Source organism: Vicugna pacos, chromosome 35 (genome assembly GCF_048564905.1).
Source record: "Vicugna pacos chromosome 35, VicPac4, whole genome shotgun sequence".
NCBI classification, from domain to species: domain Eukaryota; kingdom Metazoa; phylum Chordata; class Mammalia; order Artiodactyla; family Camelidae; genus Vicugna; species Vicugna pacos.
Window position 1 is genome coordinate 35,758,648 of NC_133021.1, and position 20,126 is coordinate 35,778,773.

The 20,126-nt window shown below is 39.5% G+C and overlaps 1 protein-coding gene across 14 annotated transcripts in view; it reads right to left on the bottom strand.

Moving 5' to 3' along the window:
• ZMYND11 (zinc finger MYND-type containing 11) overlaps window positions 1-19,750 on the bottom strand; it is an 86,231-nt gene extending 66,481 nt beyond the window's left edge. For 4 of the 14 annotated variants that reach the window (XM_072955320.1, XM_072955318.1, XM_072955316.1 and 1 more), the window contains exon 1: window positions 18,814-18,950. The gene's annotated coding sequence lies outside the window, so the exon portion shown is untranslated. Of the gene's footprint in view, window positions 1-505; window positions 525-1,375; window positions 1,395-1,789; window positions 1,809-18,414; window positions 18,434-18,813; window positions 18,951-19,217; window positions 19,471-19,490 lie in introns of those variants that run through there. The other 10 variants (XM_072955321.1, XM_072955317.1, XM_072955319.1 and 7 more) reach the window with 8 other exon arrangements.
• Between the last annotated feature and the right edge of the window lie 376 nt (window positions 19,751-20,126).

Sequence of the window (20,126 nt, forward strand, 5' to 3'; positions counted from 1 at the left end):
TATGTTATTAGGAAACAACACTGCTGATTTATTCAAATTTCAATATTCTGAATAAACTGAGGAAAACGGCCACCAGCTGTGTCCTGGCAAGATGAGGAAAAAACGGGGCCACAGCCTGGATGTCTGATGAGCAGTGGTACTGCAGAAAGAGGCCACACACCTGGACCCCCTTGCGCTGGGCACAGGGGGCCCTGTCAGGCCACTGAGGCACCTGACCCCTGAATCACACAGGTTATGACGCTGATGCCCTCGGGCATGAAGTAAACATCAGAGCTTTGGGGATGGCTGCAATCTCCTTGACCTGACCTCTCCTACCTTCTAAGGGAAGAGATACATGGGGAAAACTCATTCTTAGCACTCTACTGTGTTCCACGACTGGCCAGCAGTGCCTTATGAATCTCTTTTTCTTCACCTCTGTTTCTTCTCATAGCTAAATCGGTTCTCCTTCCTCCAACAAACCCAAATAAAACCAGCAGCTCCTATCAAAGGTTAACTGGAGACTTACTTTTGGTGAGTCTATGATCAGTTAGGCTCCTGGAATTAAGAAGGTGTTTTTCAGAATTACAAAATCAATTCAGGATCAAAATATAATGCCAGCATTCAAGTTTTAAAGAAAACTTAAGGAAAATTAGTTGGTCCAGGATAGACTCAGCCATAAAATTCAAAGACTTTAAAATTGTAATTTATGAATATACCTCTTCTAGAAAGCAACCACTTCAAAATGTACAGAAACTTCTCAGTTTAAGTGCACTTGTATAGGAGTGTCTACTTTCCAAACCTGATGAGCACTATAGTAAGGAACTTATTGGCAGGAAAATAAAATGTTAGCAAGTGTCATCTAATGGTGAACTGTAATAATGCAACTTGTCAAATTATGCAAATACTCAGATAAAATAACAAAACTTCAGGCATTCTTTAAAAAAAAATACTTTAGAAAAAACTTAAAAAAAAACCCAAATAGTTGCCTATTTTTTGTAAGGCAATGTGCTAATAAACATAATGAAGAATTTTAAAATGTACAAATTCTAATCCTTGACAGAAAACAACATAAAACTGGCAGAGGAAATTTGACATATACATGGAACTACTAATTGTAATGTCATATATGACATGGATGGTCCAAAATATATGCCGTGAGAATTCAGACAAGAGAGACACTACTTGTAGCTTAGGTAACACCACAAAATGGTTAATATATGGGAAAATATAAAATAAAATTTAATTTCTTGGAAAAGATAATTGTTTACAGCTACAATGAAAACAGTATCAGTAAGGTATCATTAGACTCACAACGTGTAGCAATAAAATACAGGTGACAACAATAGTACAAAGGAGGGAAGGGGTAGAGAGTAATTATAACATTATAAATTCTTACATTTTATGTGAAGTGTTATTTATCATATTGATTCAAGGTGAAGTATAGTAAATTGAGGATGCAGATTATAATCCCTGGAATAAACACTAAAGAATACAAACAGGTACAGCTGACATACAGTCAACTTAAAGATGCTTTTCAAAATACGTATAGGTAAAATCAAGAATAATTTATTCAGAACCACAGAAAATATAGAACAAAGCTAACATTTAAAAATAAAACTAAAATATACAGTAAATATAACTATTCACACAACAACCAGGAGAACATAGTACAGACTAGTAGCAGAAACTCTGAAAATGATGTCACTTGATTCCTAGAAATGGTTAAAATCAAGATTAAAGAATTAAGCAATGCTACACTTCAGGAAAACGTATGTAAAGTTAAACCCAAAGGTTACTGAGATCTACCTACATCAAGTCACACAGGCAGACATGCCCTGCAATGAAGGTGCAGCATGAGGAAGACGCATGTAGTTTCAGGAACGCAGGAACACCGCAAAGGTGCAAACCCAAATCAGCTGAACACAGCGAAGCCTGAGGCAGGTTATAAAAGTACCAGAACAGCCTGACCTATCAGGACAAGATCCCTTTAAGGTACAACCACTGAAATTCTCTGTTCTTATGAAATCTAACATCATTCATTGCAGGCATGCCTGTTGTGTGTCTGGCGTTATTCTATGCTCTGGGAATACAGCAATAAGGTAAACAGACAAAACCCTTACATTATCTAGTAAATTTGATGAGTAACATGGCCAGATAGAAGACAAGAATAGCAATTTAGGTGTTTATCAATAAGAAGAAAATCTTAGAAAACAAATTTCCTAGGTTCTACGCAGACAGCTTATAATTTAAGGTCTTCATTGATTAGGCCAAACCAAACTTGTCTGTTTTCTCCTAAATGTATATTATATGCTACCACCTAACGGAACTACTCAAAATTCCTAAGTATGTCCTAAAACTCTGTAACTCTAACTTTGCTTCAGTAGCTCTTAGTAGTTCTCTCTGCCTCTGTACTAACTACTAAAACTCCCTTTGTTCCGTGGAGGGCTTTCCACGACGCAAATGCTCCCGCTCAACCCTTTCCCCCAGAATCAAACTCAATTCTCATGTGTATTCTAACTGTAATTTCCTTATACATCTCTTACAAATTTTTTGCCTTGTAAAATTAATTTAAAATTCCAAAAAAAATTACAAGTAAGGAAGGAAGGACATGTTTATTTTCCACCTGTCTTCCAAGGTGCCCAGCATACTTATGAACATGATAAATTTTTGATATGGAATTACAAAATTCAACTTTCCCAGTTATGTTATACAAACAAGTCCCAGAGAAAGCCTTCATTTAGGTTTTACCAAAGATTAAGATACTAAAAAGAAAGATCAGAAAACTTGTACAGGTATTTAATATAGTCCTCAATCTTTTTTTTGCTCCAATACATCTGAGGAATATGACAGACTCCCTTCAGGAAGAATAGCTGCTTAGGGTGGTGATTCTCAATAGTCCTATAGTTGAAAAAACAAATACACAAAACCAAAAATTTCTGAAGAATTTTCCTAATTTCTTTTCTTGTGGTAAAATGCACATAACATAAAATTTACATCATAACCATTTTTAAGTGTACAATTCAGTGGCGTTAATATAGTCACACTGCTGTGCAACTGTCACCACCATCCATCTTGCAAAACTGAAATTCTATACCCACTAAACGCTAACACTCCACTACCTACCACCAGCCCCTGGCACTATTTTCTGTCTTTACGACTGTGACGACTCTAAATACCTCAAGGAACTGGAATCACACAGTATGTGTCCATCTGTGACTGGCTTATTTCACTGAGACCCACCCATGTCGTATTGTACTGCAGCATTTTCTCCCTTTTAGGGCTGAATAATATTGCCTGCACGTGTACATCGCATTTTGCTAATCCATTCATCTGTGGATGGACAGGTTGTGTGAATAATGCTGCCATGAACATGTGTATACAAACATTCTGAGATCTTGCTTTCAACTATTTTCGGCATAGACTCAGAAGTGGAATTGCTGCATCACGTGGTAATTCTATTTCCAATTTTTTAAGGAGCCACCATACTGTCTTCTACAGCAGCGGCGTCATTTTATACTCCCACCAATAGGGCACAAAGGTTCCAGTGTCTCCACATTCTCAACACTTAAAATTTCGTTTTTTTGACTCTAGCTGCCCTGATGGGAGTGAGCTGGTCCAAGCAACCTTGGCAAAAGCCCTCACACAGTGCTGCCACTCCCCAACCCTACAAGCCCAAATTAACACAGCCTTTACACCCACGTGAGCGCCTGTTACTCCTCTCACACGAACGCTACGGAGGGGAGAGAACAAAAGAGAAAACAAGTCAGGGAGACCTAAAAACATGCAAAATTAGACGGTGCGTTACTTGGTGACACATACATACGTGGGAAAACTTTCTACTGCAAGGGAATGACAAGCGTGCCAGGAGGGTGAGCACGGCTGAGGGCACAGCAGAGACTGCATCGAGGAAAAGCCACCGCCAGAGTCAAGGATGTGCTGATTTTTACTTCTGGTGGAGGGGTTCCAGTTCTTGTTTTATTATTACATTACCTAACATAAATATATAGATATTTTGAAGTATTTAAATAAAATACTGCATAAAATTTAAAAATTAATCTCATTGTATAACGTGCATTTCTTTGTGACTTAGGTTAACATTTCCCTAAAGTCTATTAGCAATTTGAAATTACTTTTTACTGATAGTCTATTCATACGATTTTCCTATTTACATATTACCTTCTTTATATGTTAAAGTTATTCAAAAAACTTGTCTGTCTTTTAATGAACATTAAATGAAAATTATACTGAAATCTAGCTATGTACTCCCTCATGATTGCCTTTGTGATTAGATGTCCTTCCACACTTGGGTCAGAAAAAGTCAACAGTATTTTCCTGCAGGTTTTTTGAAAATAATTTTAAAAAATATTGACTTCTTAATACATCTGGGAATAACTTTTATTAAAGTATTGCTATTAATAAGCTTTATTTTTTAGAGCAGTGTTAGTTTCACAGCAAAAGTCAGCCGAAAATAGAATCCCATTTTTCCACACATCCACAACCTCCTCAATTGTCAACATCCCAAAGCAGAGGGCACACTTGTTACAATCAACGAACACATACTGACACACCATTATCATCACCCGAAGTCCACAGCTGACTGCTGGTGGTGTACATACTATGGGTGTTCACATATGCATAAAGACAAGTATCCACCACTGAAGTAAGATGCAGAACAGTTTCACTATGCCCCCTCTATTCATCCTTCCCTGTGCTCGCCCCAGTTTTCTAGCAACCATTAATCTTACCTCTCCACTGTTTAACGTTTTCCAGAATGTCGAATAGTTGGCATCATATAGGATGTAACCTTTTCAGATTGGCTTCTTTCACTTAGTAATGTGTTTAACATTTCTCCATGCCTTTTCAGGGCTTGACAACTCTTCTTTTTAGTGCTAAATAATGTTCCACTGTCTAGACACCCCTCAGTTTATCTACCCACTCACCTTGAAGGACACCTTAGTTACTTCCATGTTTAGACAATTATGATTAAAGCTGCCATAAACATCCCTTGTGCAGGTTTCTGTGTGCAAGTTTTCAGCTCTTTTGGGTAAATACCACTAAGTGGGACTGCTGAAGTACAGTAAGAGTATATTTAGTTTTGTAAGAAAGTCCTAAATTGTCTTTCAAAGTGGCTGTACCATTTTGCATTCTCACCAGAAATAAATGTGTATCCCTACTGCTCCACATCCTTGTCAGCAATCAGTGCTACAGTGTTTTGGATTTTAGCCATTGTAATAGATTTGTAGTGGTAAATCAACGTAGTTTTAATTTCCAATTCTCTGATGACATATGATGTTGAACATCTTTTGATATGCTTATTTTCCATCTGTATGTCATCTCTGGTGAGGTGTCAGTTCAAGTCTTTTGCTCATTTTTAATCAGCTTGTTCATTTTCTTAATGTTGAGTTTGAAGAGTTCTTTATTTCTACCAGTCTATGGGTTCTCTTCTCATTCTCTTGACACTGTCTTTCACAGAGAAGTTTTTTTTAATTTTAATGAAGTCCAGCTTATCAATTATGTCTTTCATTGGTGTTGTCTTGGTACTGCATCTAGAGTCATTGCCATACCCAAGGCCATCTAGGTTTTCTCCTGTTTTCTTCTAGTTTTACAGTTTGCATTTTTCATTTAGGTCTATGACCCATTTTGGGTTTAATGCTGCTGAGGGCATAAGGTCTGTATTTAGATTCATTTGCGTGCGTGCGTGCGTGCGTGCGTGCGTGTGTGTGTGTCTCCCCAGTTGTTCCAGCAGCATTTGATGAAAAGACTATCCCTGCTTAATTGCATTGCCTGTCAAAAGTCAGCTGACCTATATTAATATATATTGCTAATATATATGTCTATTTCTGGGCTCTCTATTCTGTTCCATTGACCTGCTTGTACTTCACCAACATCACACTGCCGTAATCACTGTAGCTCTATAGTAAGTCTTGAAGTTGGGCAGTATCACTCCCCTGACTTTGTTCTTCCGCTTCAATACCGAGCAGGATGTTCTGGGCCTTCTGGCTCTCCATACAAACTTCAGAACCCACAAATATCCATCAAAATTCAAAAAATGACTTCCTGGGATTCTGATGGGATAATACTGAATATACAGATCAAGTTGGGAAGAACTGACAACTTGACATTAGTCTTCCTACCTATGAACAAGAGTTGTCTCTCCCCTTATTTAGTTCTTTGATATTGTTCATCAAATCTTGTAGTTTTCCTCATATAAACCTTGTAAAATTTTTGTTAGATTTATACCTAAGTATTTCATTTGGGGGTTCTAATGTAAATGGCAATGTGTTTTTAATTTCTAATTCAACTTGTTCACTGCTGGTACATAGGAAAGTGATAGATAGACTTCTATTTTATTAACTTTGTTCCCACAACTTTGCTTTAATTGCTTATTATTTCCAAGAGATTTCTGTCAATTCTTTCACATTTTCTTCATAAACAATCATGTCATCTGCAAACAGAGACAGCTTTATTTCTTCCCTCCAAATCTGTATACTTTTATTTCCTTTTCTCATCCAAGCTAGGAATTCCAGGGCAAAGCTGAAAAAGAATGGTGAGGGGATACCCTGCCTTGTACTTGACCTTAGTGGGAAACCTGAGTTTCTCACCATTAAGTGTAATGTTAATGCAGAGTTTTTTGTAGATGATCAAGTTGAGGGAATTCCCCTCTATTCCGAGTGTTCTGTAAGTTTTTATTACAAATGGGTTTTGAATTTTGTCAAATGCTTTTTCTGCATCTATTGAAATAATCATGTGATTTTTCTTCTTTAGCCTACTGATGTGATAGATTACATTGGTTTTCAGATGCTGAAGCAGGCTTGTGCACCTGGATAAATCCCACTTAGTCACGGCGTATATTGCTTTTTATACGATACTGGATTCAATTTGCTAACACTTTGCTGAAGATCTTCACATTTGCACTCATGAGAGATATTGGTCTGTTTTGGTGGTGGTGTTTTCTTCTTGTGGTGTCTTTGTCTGGTCTGGGTATTAGGGTAGTGCTGTCCTCAAAGAATGAGTTAGGAAGCATTCCCTCTGCTTCTACTTCCCAGAAGAGACTGCACAGAACAGGCATAATTTCTTCCATAAATGTTTGGCAGAATTTGCAGTGAACATGTCTAGGCATGGTTCTGTCTGTTATTGAAGATTATTAATTACTGATTCAATTTCTTTAAAAAATATATGCCTCATCAAATTGTCTGCTTCTTGCATGAGTTTTGGCAGATTCTGCCTTTCAAGGAATTGGTCCATTCATCTCAGTTATCAAATTTGTGGCCACAGAATTTTTCCTAGTATTTCTTTATTATCCTTTTATTGTCCAGAAGATCAGTAGTGACTGCCTCTCTTCTATTTCTAGAGACTTACTGATTTTACTGATCTTTTCAAAGAACTAGCTTTTGGACTTACTATTTTTTCTGTTGAGTTCCTGTCTACAATTTCACTGCCTTCTGCTCTAATTCTTATTTCTTTTCTTTTGCTTACTATGAGTTTAATGTCCTGTTCTTTTTCTTGCATTCTAAAGATGGAAGCTTAGATTACTGATTTTAGATCTTTCTTATTTTCTGTAATATTCAATGCTATACATTTCTCACAAAGCACTACTTTCACTGCATCCCACAAACTGTGATAAGATGTATTTTCATTATCACTTAGTAGAAAAGTTTAAAAAAAACTTCTCTTGAGATGTCTTCTCTGACCTGTGTGTTAACTTTCAAGTATTTCAGGATTTTGAGCTCTTTCTGTTACGATTTCTGGTTAAATTCCACTGTGGTTTAACAACAGACATTAAGTGATTTTTTTTTTTTTAACAGAGGTACTGGGGTTGAACCCAGGACCTTGTGCATGCTAAGCATGCGCTCTACCACTGAGCTGTACCCGCTCCTCTGATTTCTATTCTTTTAAATTTATTAAGTTGTGTTTTATGACCCAGAATGTGACCATTCCATGTGAGCTTGCAAAGAATGTGTACTCTGCTGTCACAGAATGAAGCAGTCTACAGATATCAACTATATCCAGTTCACTGATATTACTGTTAGAATTCAACTATGTCCTTACTCATCTTCTGCCTGCTGGATCTATCCACTTCTGATAGGAGGTGAAAAACCTCCAATTATAACAGTATATTCATCTATTTCTCCATGCAGTTCTATCAGTTTTTCCTCACATATTTTGATGCTCTGTTGTCAGGCACATTAAGGACTGTTGTATCTTTAGAGTACTGAGCCTCTCTTTATCCCTGATAACATTCCTTGCATTGAAGTCTGATTTGTCTAAAATGAGTAGAGCTGCTCCTACTTTCTTTGGATTAGTGTTAGTATGTAAGCTAGTATACCTATGTGATCAGGCATATCTTTCTGTATCCCATTTCTTATCATCTATGTGTGTTTTCATATTTAAAAGGGGTTTCCTATAGACAGCACATAGCTGGGTCTTGTTCTTTGATCCACTCTGAATCTCATCTTTTAATTGGTGTTTCAGACCACTAATCTTTAAGGTAACTGATATAGATGGATTAATCTCTCTCATGTTTGTTACTGTTTTGTACTGTTACTTTTGTTCTTAGTCTTCCACACGATCTGTCTCGTATCATTTTTATATGTCCATTTTTTCTTTCTCAGCATATATATATTTTGTAGTGTTTGCCCTAGAGATTGCAATATACATTTACAACTAACTCATGTTTATTTTTCTGACTCACAGGTAGTGCAAGTTATCTCATAATACAAAATATTCCTAACTCCTCTCTTCCAATCTTTGTATCATTGTTGTCATTCCTTTCACTTATGCATAAGCACACATAAGGGTATACAGCTGACCCTTGAACATCATGGGTTTGAACTGTGCAGGTCCACTTATACATGGATTTTTTCTGTACATGGATTTACTGTACAGTAAATACAGTACCACATGACAAACAAATGGTTGAATCCACAGATATGGAAACACAGATACAGAGGACCAATTGTAAAGTTATATGCAGATTTTCCACTGTGTGGGGCCTGGTGCCCCTAACCCCCACATTGTTCAAGAATCAACTGTACTTGCTTATAAACACACAAAATTGAAAATATTTGTTGCTATTATTTTGAACTATTATCTTTTAGATCAATTAAGAATAAGAAAAATAAGTTTATTTTATCTTCACTTATTCATTCTTCATCACTTCTTTTTTCTTTTATAGACCTGAGTATCTGACGTATCATTTTCCTTCTAAAAAACTAACATCTGCTGTAAGGCAGTTGCAAAACTTGAACATTTCTTCTAGCAACAAATTCCATCAATGTTTGTCTGAGAAAGTACTTCCCCTTCACTTTTGAAGGATAATTTCACAGGGTACACAATTCTAGGTTGGTGAGTTTTTTTCCCTTCAATACTAAATATCTCATGCTTCCATGGTTTCTCGGAAGTCAGATGTAATTTTTATCTTTGCTTCTCCATAGGTAAGGTGTTCTTTTCTACTGGCTTCTTCAGGATTGTTTCTTTAAACGTCAGTTTTAGAGGTTCCTGCTGTCATCCCCTCAGGCTCAGACGTTCTTTCCTTGGCTGTCTCCAGCCTGTCAACGATCCCACCAAAAGCACTCTCCATTTCCATGACAGTAAGTTTGCTCTGTAGCATTTCTTTTTGATCTTTCTTGGAGTTTCCATTTGTTTCATTATTACATTACTTTATTACATGTTGTCTACTTTTTCCATTAAAACTCCTGGCATATGAATCAAAAAATTTCCGTTCCTATCATTCCATTCCAACATCCCTGCCGCATGGATCCAGGTTTGGATGCTTATTCAGTCTCTTCCACCTGTTTTTGCCTTTGAGTATGGCTAGTATTTTTCTCTGGAAAGCAAGACATGATGCACTGGGTAGAAAGAACTGCAGCAAGGAGGCCTTTAGCACTGGGCCGGAGTTGAGTATTTGCCTTCGCCAGACAGTTAGGCTCCTGTAAAATAGTTTCTCAAGGGAGCAGGCCTTGTTAAGAACAGAGTGCTCTGGCACATTTTAAACTGGTTCCTTTTCATGAGGTGATTTTTCTCCGATACTCCCCTGAGAACCTGGTGGAGCTCCAGGAGGAAACTCTCACAAAAGTGGGAGGGGGGCCCCAATGACTGGGTCCCCCCAGATTTTTAACTCAGTCTTGTCTACCCTGAGGCTCTGGCAATTTGCCTGTTGTATCCAGGGTTTCTTATCCCAGCACTGGTTCCTGTGGAGGTTTCCGCTGGTGGGTTTTTGTTCAAGTAAGCTGTCATTGTATCTGCCTTTTCTGTCGCTCCAACTTTTGTGGCAGTCATCTGTCCTGTGGCCTCACTTCTCTCATGGATCCCAGTAGATCTGCTGATCTTACAGCTGTTTGGTTCCTTACTTGTCATTAGGATAGAGTGGCGGCTTCTAAGCATCTTATATGCCCAATCAGGAACTGTGGAATTACTTTTAGAATATGAAATTAGATGAAAATACAGGTTTTTTCCAAAGAGGCAATCAATTTTACCAGCACAATTTCCTGAAAGATTCCTTTCTTCTCTAATGAAATGTGACATATTCCTAAATCATACAATAAATTCTTATCTACACTATCATTAGTGTCTCTGATGAGTTTGGTCTTCTATTAATATCCCACAATTTGATTATCACTTGTCTTCTTAGTTATTCTTAAGTTAGTTATAATTACCAAGTTGTATTGATTTATTACTCATTGTAGCTTATTTATTATAACAAATCACATATATAAAAACTGTAATTTTAATCAATTCCATGTTGTCACTGATTGCTATATAATTATCTCATATGTATTACCTGCCCAACATTTAATCCTTCCTTATGTCCTCAACAACTTCTACAATAAACTATACACTAAACAAACAGTTATTGATCGAATCCACTCCCCAATAAATCTCGAGGGAAAACAAAAATAATAATAGTAGGGGGAAAAGGAATAAAGCTAGTCTATAATAATGGTAAATGGTTGACTACTAGGTCTTAAGACGACTTACACTCCCTCAAGAACCTCCAAAACCATCTGTGCTGCCCACTTTCCGTATGTGACAAACAGAGAAACAAACTTACAGGAGGGAGTTCTAGATGATGCAATTATTAGACACAGACTTTAAAATAATTATGCTTGATATGTTCAAGAAATTAAAAGTTAATTCCAGGAGACAACAAACAATAAAAAGAAGCTAAATGGGAAGTACAAAACCAAAAAACTACAATTACTAAAGCATGCAGTGGATGAAGCTGACATCAGATTAGATGCAGATGGAAAGAGAATGAGTGACCCTAAGGATTCTTTTCATAAGAAAGTATCCAGAAGAAAGCCTGGAGAAAAGAAGAGCGTAAGAGACATATGGATATAATAAGGCGTAACTTACATTTCACTACAACCCCAAGAAGAGAGTAAAGAAAAAACAGCAGAATTAACTCTCAAAGAGACAGTGGCTGATAATTTTCCATTACTGACAAAAGACATCAAGCCACAGATTCAAGAATCATTATCAGAAAGCAACACTAGGTTAATAAAAGAAAACCACACCTCAGCACATCACAGTAAAACTACTGATAAACAAAGACAAAACGGAAAAATATTTTAAGAAACCAGAAGATAAGTCATAATGTCTTCAAGGGAACAATATAATACAAACTGCAAGTTGACTTCTCAAGAAAACAGAAGCAAAAGATAACAAAATGGTATCTTCAAAGTACTCAAAGACTACAACTTCCAATCAAAAACTCTGCCCACAAAAAAGTAAAATGAGTAAGATACAGTTTATATAAACCAATACTTTATCACCAGTAGTTCCACAATATAAAAACTAAAGATATTCCTCAGGCAACAGTAAAAGAATTCCCTATTAAAAGTGAAACAGCAAAAAGGAACCGAAGAGCAATGAAAAGGGTAGATATACCGGTAAATCTATTCCCAATTTATGGGTAAATATTCCTCTTGTAAGACAGTAACGATGACGTCTTCTAGGTTTAAAGTAACATACAGAATTTAAGTATGTGACCACAATAGCCTAACAGCATACCCATAATCGCCACTTCTATTCAACATTGTACAAGAGGACCTAGTCAGTACAATAAAGCAAGAAAAATAAGACACATACAAACTGGAAAAGAAAAATTAAAACTATCTATATTCAGAGATGATATGCTTCTATCTATAGAAAATCTCCCCAAATCTACAGATCAATTATTAAAATTAGTAAGTGACTTCAATAATATTAGAGGATAGAAGGTCTATATAGAATACTTGTTTCTGAACAGTAGTGACAATGAGTAAATTTAAAATTTGTTTAAGGTATTATTTACAATGTCACACAAAGAAGTCAGATCTAGTCATAAATCTTACAAAAGATATGCAAGATCTCTATCCAGAAAGCCTTAAAACAGGCCTTAAAACATTGAGAAAAAATTTTTAAAACTCATTAATAGAAGAATATATCATATTCATAGACTAGAAGGTTAATATTGTAAAAGTGTCAATTATCACCCAAACTGATTTATAAATTCAGATCAATTCTAATCAATATCTTAGTGGATTTTTTGGGGGTATAAATTAACAAACTGATTCTGAAGTTGATATGGAAATGTAAACAGCCAGGAACAAATAAAATATGAATAATAAGTAACAAGATATAATTGGAAGATCTGATGCAAGATTTCAAGATTTATTGTAAAGCTACAGTAATTAATAAGACAGCGTCCAACAGGGACAAGAACAGTCATAAATTCATGGCAAGGAACAGAGAATTTAGAAATAGACTCATGCATATATGGACACCTGATTTACGTGACAAAGATGGCACTGCAGAGAAATGGATTTAAGATAACTCCATAAACAATGCTTGGAAATTAGATATCCCTAAGGGGGGGGGGGGTCAGTCAACCCTTACTACACACAACGAAATGAATTCTCCATAGGTTACAGATACAAACATAAGCTTCTAGAAGAGAATATAGTGGACCATTTTCCTGACCTCAAAATAGAAAAAGATTTCTTACACAGCATACATACAAATACTAAATTGCTAAATAGAACTATATTAAAATTAATTGTTTACAAACAGAGATCATTAGGACAGTGAAAATTAAAACATAATTTATACAATGGGGAAAGCACAGTCTCAGAAACTGGACAGCCACATGCAAAAGAATGAAACTGGACCACTATCTTACATCATACACAAAAATTAACTCAAAATGGATAAAGACGAACATAAGACCTGAAACCATAAAACCTGAAGAAAATATAGGAAGTAAGCTCAACAGACATCTGTCTTGGCAAGGATTTTTTCTGACACCAAAAACAAAGGCAACAAAGGAAAAGTGAGACTACATCAAACTAAAAAGTTTCTGCACATGAAACAAAACCATCAACAAAACAGAAAGGCAGCCTACAGAATGAGAGAAAAATATCTGCAAATGATTTTTCTAATAGGGGTTTAATATCAAAAATACACAAAAACTCATACAACTCAACAGTATGTATCTAATTTAAAAATGGGCAGATGATCTCAATAGGCATTTTTCCAAAGATGACATACAGATAGACAGCAAGTACATGAAAAGGTACTCCATACGCATATTAAAACAATGTTGTTTTCAAAAATCCTCAAGTAGTTAATATAGTAAAATCATAAAGTCCCAAAATAGAATGAATTTTAAATCATCAGTGTTAAGACTTCTAAAGCTATCTCAGCTCAAATAGATCAACTCACATATATTGTTCCATAGCACATGTACTTAATTTCTTATGTTACACTTTATTGTACTTGCTTCAGTAATCGTTACCTAGCAAGTATCCATTACATAGCAGTTTCAATAAATAACAATGTTAATTAATGAACTCAATATTTAAAATCTATATTATAAGAAAATATATTTTAATATGATCTTATGAAATAATTATGAACTAACTTGAACTATAAAAAGCATTTATTTAAAACAAGTTTACTATATTTAAATATTACTGAGTTTACAAAAAAATTAAAAACTGTGTATAAGTCTGCAGCAACACACATTTATTCCAACTACTATATAAGAGGCTACATATATTCTTCTCATCTCTGAAGAACAGATGAGTCAATAAGATCCTTTAAAAGTGCTAGCATGAAACAGTATTCAATTACCTTTGACATTTCTATTAATCTTTGTGTATTTCTTAAATTTCACATAAAGTTAGGCAAACAATCAGCCATTTATTTATTGATTGAATAGAAAACATAGCCAATAATTACAATGAAAGATTAGCTAAATGTCTAAATATTTACTAGTTCCACATAAATTAGATTCTTTGTAAAACTGAGTTAAATACTTTAGCCTAACAAGTTGCTAAATTTCCCTACTAAATACATAATGGACTATACAAATATTTTCTTATTTTCCAAGTAATTTTTTTTGGTTTAAATGCTATTTATTTGAATTTGTAAGTATTTTGATATTAAATATTGTACAGCATTTTCACAATACAAGCTACATGCACACCTAGTTTTATTGTTCTTCATGTTATAACCCTTCACAAATACTTTTTACAAATCGAAGGTTTGTGGCAACCCTGAATCAAGCAAGTCCATTGGTGCCATTTTTCCAACAGCATCTGCTCACTTTGTGTTTCTGTGTCACATCTTGGTAATTCTTGCAATTTCATTATTACTATGTTTGTTATGGTGATCTGCCATCAGTGATCTTTGATCTTACTATTACAACTCCCTAAAGCTCAGATGGTTAGCATTTTCCTAGCAATAAAGTATTTTTTAATTAAGGTATGTACTTTATTTTTTTTAGACATAATGCTGTTGTACAGTTAACAGACTACACACAGTATAGTGTAAACATAACTTTTATATACACTGAGAAATCAAAAACCTCACATGACTTGCTTAATGTGACATCTGCTTTACCTGTGGTGGTCTGGAACAGAACCTGTAGTGTCTCTGAGGTATGCCTGAAAATAGCTTTCTACGAATTTTCTAAGTGGAGAATCAGCAACAGCAAGTTCACACACGAACAGAAAGATCTTTCCTTAAGGCAGTGCATATGTTTAAGATATTACATCATACTGCTGGCTATTTAGATTTGAATTTTTATTTCCCTCCCATTATGTTCACTTCTATCACTTTCCCCTTTATCACAGGGCTTCTTAAACTTTTATGTTATATGGATCACAGTTTCTCAAAAAACTCCTAGTTCATCTACTTCTCGCTAGAGAATGTTGGGGGACTGGGGTGTGCTACTAGGAGGTGGAAACTTCCATAATTAAAAGGAAAAAAAGAGGGCAATTGTGCTTTTAAGATGATCATGTGTAGGATTTTTTTTTTTACAGTGGAACAGCACATACAAAGAACTCTGCACAATGGCTGAGACTTGGTAAACATACAATAAATTTTATCTTTTTATCATGGTACTCATTTATGTTATAAACTTGTAAAAATCAAAACATTTCAAAAATCAAGACCAAAGGACAGACCACTGATGATGAGAAGTACCTTCACCACTACTGACCTTCACAGAATCACTATACCAAAGCAGATTTAAATTGCTTTGGAATTTTGACAATGCCACTCAAAGTAACTGAAAGTTATCAAATGAGAGATACAGGTAGAAACTAAACTCCCATCAGTTATTTTTTACTTCTTGTCAAAATTCCTAGTAAGAATGTTGGTTAGGGATTAGCTCCACAATGATCAAATGAAGAGGTGACAAGCAGTGTTTCTTCATTCAGAAAGTCTATCTGCTTCAAGCAAATACAAAACATATGTTTCAGGGTTACAGACAGGGTGACAGATGTGGGAAAAGAGAGAAATATTAACTTAAAACCAATGGTTAAAACAAGACCTCTTACACTGCGTACTTCAGTTACCTATATTCTTCATCAAAGATAAATAACAGCGAGCAGTTGCCAGGGCTGGGGGAGGGGGAGGTAGAGAGTTCAGTGTTTAATAGGCATGAAGTTCCAGGTTTACAAGAAAAGAGCTATGGAGGTGGGTGGTTGCATTAACAGTGTAGATGTATTTAATACCACTGACCCATACCCTTAAGATCGGTGTATTTTATGCTATGTATATTCAACCACTATTTTTAAAAAGTAATGATAAAAAGATCCTTAATATTGCATCAAGTAATATTGAGGAATATAACAAATACTTATTTCCCAAACTTCTGAGTTAACTAAAGTGGAAAAAGAGATTCAGAGGTATGTTACAACAGGTAAACAGCAACTAGTGAGACACGGCACGCTGCTATTTCAGAGCTTCATCTCTTTCCACGCTCGTTTAACCCAAACTGAATTTGACTCAACTGAACTGAAGTAGCCTAATGGTTTATGAGTCAAAAACCTTACGAGATAGGCACAAGTACTATCACCTCCTTTTTCAGATGGGGACACTGAGACCAAGGATGAGAAGTTTAAAGAATTTGCCCCAAGTCACTTTGCTAGTAAAAGACAGAGGCAAGAGTCAGACCCAAAGCACCTGGCCTTAAACTCAAGTTGCTATGCTATCCCTCTAATAGAATTTCAAAATCTAATCATCCTGTAAAAAAACCTCAATGTTAAATCCAAGTTAAGGTTTCAAACAGTGAAAAGTTTAAGTCTGACTTTTCTCCTTAACTTTTTTCCAGATACATCTTCTTTGCTTAAGTGTTGTTCTCTACTAGGAGAATTTGACTGAAGGATGGTAAAGGTAGGTAAACAAAAGCTGACACCAGCGGTTTAGGGCTTTAAGCAGTAGTAGGACAGCATTTGATACTTTATTACAAATGTTAAAATCCTTAATCAGCTTCAATTACTGTCTTCATTTAGGTATGCTAAAAGGGTACACATGTTATTATTGTACACTACCTGAATAACACTCAAAGGAAAAAGGGGGTACTTTTACAAACGAATGAGAGTTGAAATAAACACGTCAATTCATGGAAACACACAAGATGACATCGACTCAAAGTACCAACATAATAATATCCTAGGAATACTTCCTATGAACTAAGGAGATAATTTCAACATTTTAATTGACTTTTCTTTGTAAAGGTGGGAGCAGTTACATGTATGTTTATTGAAACAATTTGCAGCAGGTAACTGCAAAAAATAAACTGCTCTATTCACATAATGTAAAAGAGATTCGGTTTTCATATGAACATCTCTGGGGGGAATGTATCACATAAACGACAGAGATCCTTTGTGAACCATATATGGAATTAAGCAAGAAAACTATTTTATTGATTCTGTCATTATCGCATCCCACGTTTTCTGATTCTCTAACCTGGTCATATTATACAGAAGAGTCCATCAAAATAAAAACCAAAACCAAAGACAAGGAAAATAACATGAATGTACAAAATTAATATTTTATTTCCTGCTGGTACAAGTTAGAATTCAGAAAAGTCACAAAGATGACCTAGCTTACCAAAAAACACTCAAACTTTTAAAGTACAATCAAGACTCTCTCCCTGATAACCTCAAACCATTAATTAGAGTCAATGACCCCAAAATCTGAGGTTATGCATCCCATAATTACAAAGCTACAACTACTACATTTCGTGTTAAAAAAAAAAATAAACATCTTACTTTCTGCCTTTAAACAAAGAGACTAAATCATTTTTAAGCAGCCTCTTGCCTCCACAGGACACTGCTTACTGTAGGGTGCAGAACACCAGGGTGAGGCAGACCAGAGGCCCCAGAACCCTCAGGGAGTCCAGTGGGCCTCTAAAAATCTGACCCAAGCAGGCACCTCCAACCTTCAGGCACTCATTCCTTAACAGCGTACCTGCTTGAGCTCACAGACACATGGGACCCAGGGTACTATGTACACACCCCATAAGCACACACGGGGCACCATGGACACGCAGTATGGAACACCGCATCACGTGCCCACACACCAGGCACTACAGACAACCAGGTACCACGCGCACACCAAGCATCATACCGCTACCATATACAGCTCCAAGCACCAAAAACACACCAGGTATCATGCACGCTCCCACGGTAGCTAACACGAGGCACTATGGTCACACCAGGTGCACACTGGGCACCACGGACACACAGCATCGAACACCATCCACACACCGGGCACCATGCCCACACGGTATATAACCCTGAGCACCAGGGACACACCGGCTATCACGCCCCCATCGTTCATAACATGGGGCACCACCGACACACCATGAGCGCCTCCACAGCTGGGCCAGAAAGGCGTTAAGGGGGCAGTACACGCGGAAGTTAGGGTCCCTGGCCGGCCTACTGGGCCCCAACTTAACAGCTCCGACGGGACCGGTGACGGACACGCAGGCGGTCCTGGGGGTCTGGGAGGACCCGCCGAGGAGGCAAAGGCCTCGCTGCCGCTCGGCCCCGGGGACCGAGCCTCGCCTGGGCTCTTGGGGACCGCCCTGCCCGGCCGCGGTCATCGCCCCCAACAACGAGCTGCCACTGCAGACGCCCCCACAACCCGGACACTCACAGGGCCGCGCTCCGGCGGACCCCGACCCCGACCGCGGGCCCCGAGGCCTGGCCGCGCGTGGAGGGCCGGCCCGGCGGGCGGCGCTCACGCGACTCCGCGGCTTCACAGCCCGAGCAGGCCCCGCGCGGTCCTCCCACTGCGAGGCCTCCTCCGCCTGCGGGGCCTCTGTTCACGGGCCGGCCAAAGGCGGGGGGCGCAGCGGGACCCCCGAGCCCCGCAGGCCCCGGCCCGCCGCAAACAAAGCTCCGCCGGCCACTGGGCGCCGTTCGCAGGAGGGCGAGCCGCGGTCACGCCCGCGGCCCGAGAGGCTGCAGCCGGGCCCGGGCGCCACAAAGCGGCGGTGCCCACGCCTCGGACGCCCGCGCCCCCGCCCCGCCACCGCGGCCGAGCTTCTCCCACCATTATGCTCCGGTCTTCGCTGTCGCCGCCGCCGCCGCCGCGCCCGGCCCTCCCCCTCCGCTCCCGGCCCGCCGCCCGCGCCGCCTCCTTCCCGCCGCCGCCGCCGCCGCCGCCGCCTCCTCCGGACCTGGGCCGGCGGGGCGCGGGGGGGCTGCCGTCTCCCGGCCTCCCCGCCGCCCGCCCCGGCTGCCCGGCCTCCCCGCCTCCGGTTACGCGGGCCGGGCCTCCTCCCCGCCGCCCGCCCCGGCACCCCGGCCTCCCCGCCTCCGGCTCCGCGGGCCTGGCCTCCTCCCTGCCACCCGCCCCGGCTCGGCGCCTCAGGGGCGCCATGTTTACAAGCCTCCACCACAGAAACTCGCGAGCGCCGGCCGAGGGAAGCGCGGTAGCCCCGCCGCCGCACTTACGGGGTCTCCTCGCCGACTGGCGGGCCGGGGCTGGGGCCAGGGGCGGAGTTGGGGCGCCGCCACCGGGAAAGTTTGCGTCCTGCGAGGCCGCGGCGCCGCTCACATGCCGGGCTGCGCGGGGCGGCCGCTCGCCGGCCCGGCCTCCTCGCCGCCCGCCGCCCCCGGGCTTTATTGTGTGGCCCTCCGGGCCCGCCGCGCTGCGGGCTCGGGCTCGGGCCCGGGCTCGGCGCGGGCTCCCTCCCGGCCCGGCCCGCCGTGCACGCCCACACCCACCTTCCCTCCGCTCTGTGCTCCGCGCCTCTCCCCAAATTTGAGCATATTCTCACATATCCACACATGCACTTCATATCAACACACACGTGAAGGCTACGTACGTGCGGGCACGCGGGAGCCGGGAGCCGAGCGCACAAAGATCCGGCGCCCGCAGCATCGTCCGCTCGGACCCGCGGCTGCGGGCGCTGCCCGGCCGACGCCTGCCGCCGCGCGCGTTGCGCCTGCCGAGAGTCACCGCCGGATGCCCAAGTCTTGGACAGGCATTAGGTTGTAAATAAGCAAAATCGGGGAAATGGTGTTAGTACCTTATTAATTCTGTCTTCAGAAAGCACTGAGGGAACATGAATTCCTCAGTCCATACACAACAAATAGGACTTCAGAAAGAACGGACCACCCACTATCGTTTTGGCAAAAACACTACCAATTTGTGTAAGGCGAAGGGAGTTATCTTTTTTAGTTTATAATTCGAGATCTAACCAGAGAAGATCTCAATATGTGGTTTAGGAACGTCTCAGAGGTGAACATACTTCTATACATTTCACGTGTATTCCCTAATGACCTTTCTCCACTGAGAGTTTGGAAGGAAGACCTATCAGCCAAAATTTGTTACCCTAAGTTTCATTGGACACGTATACC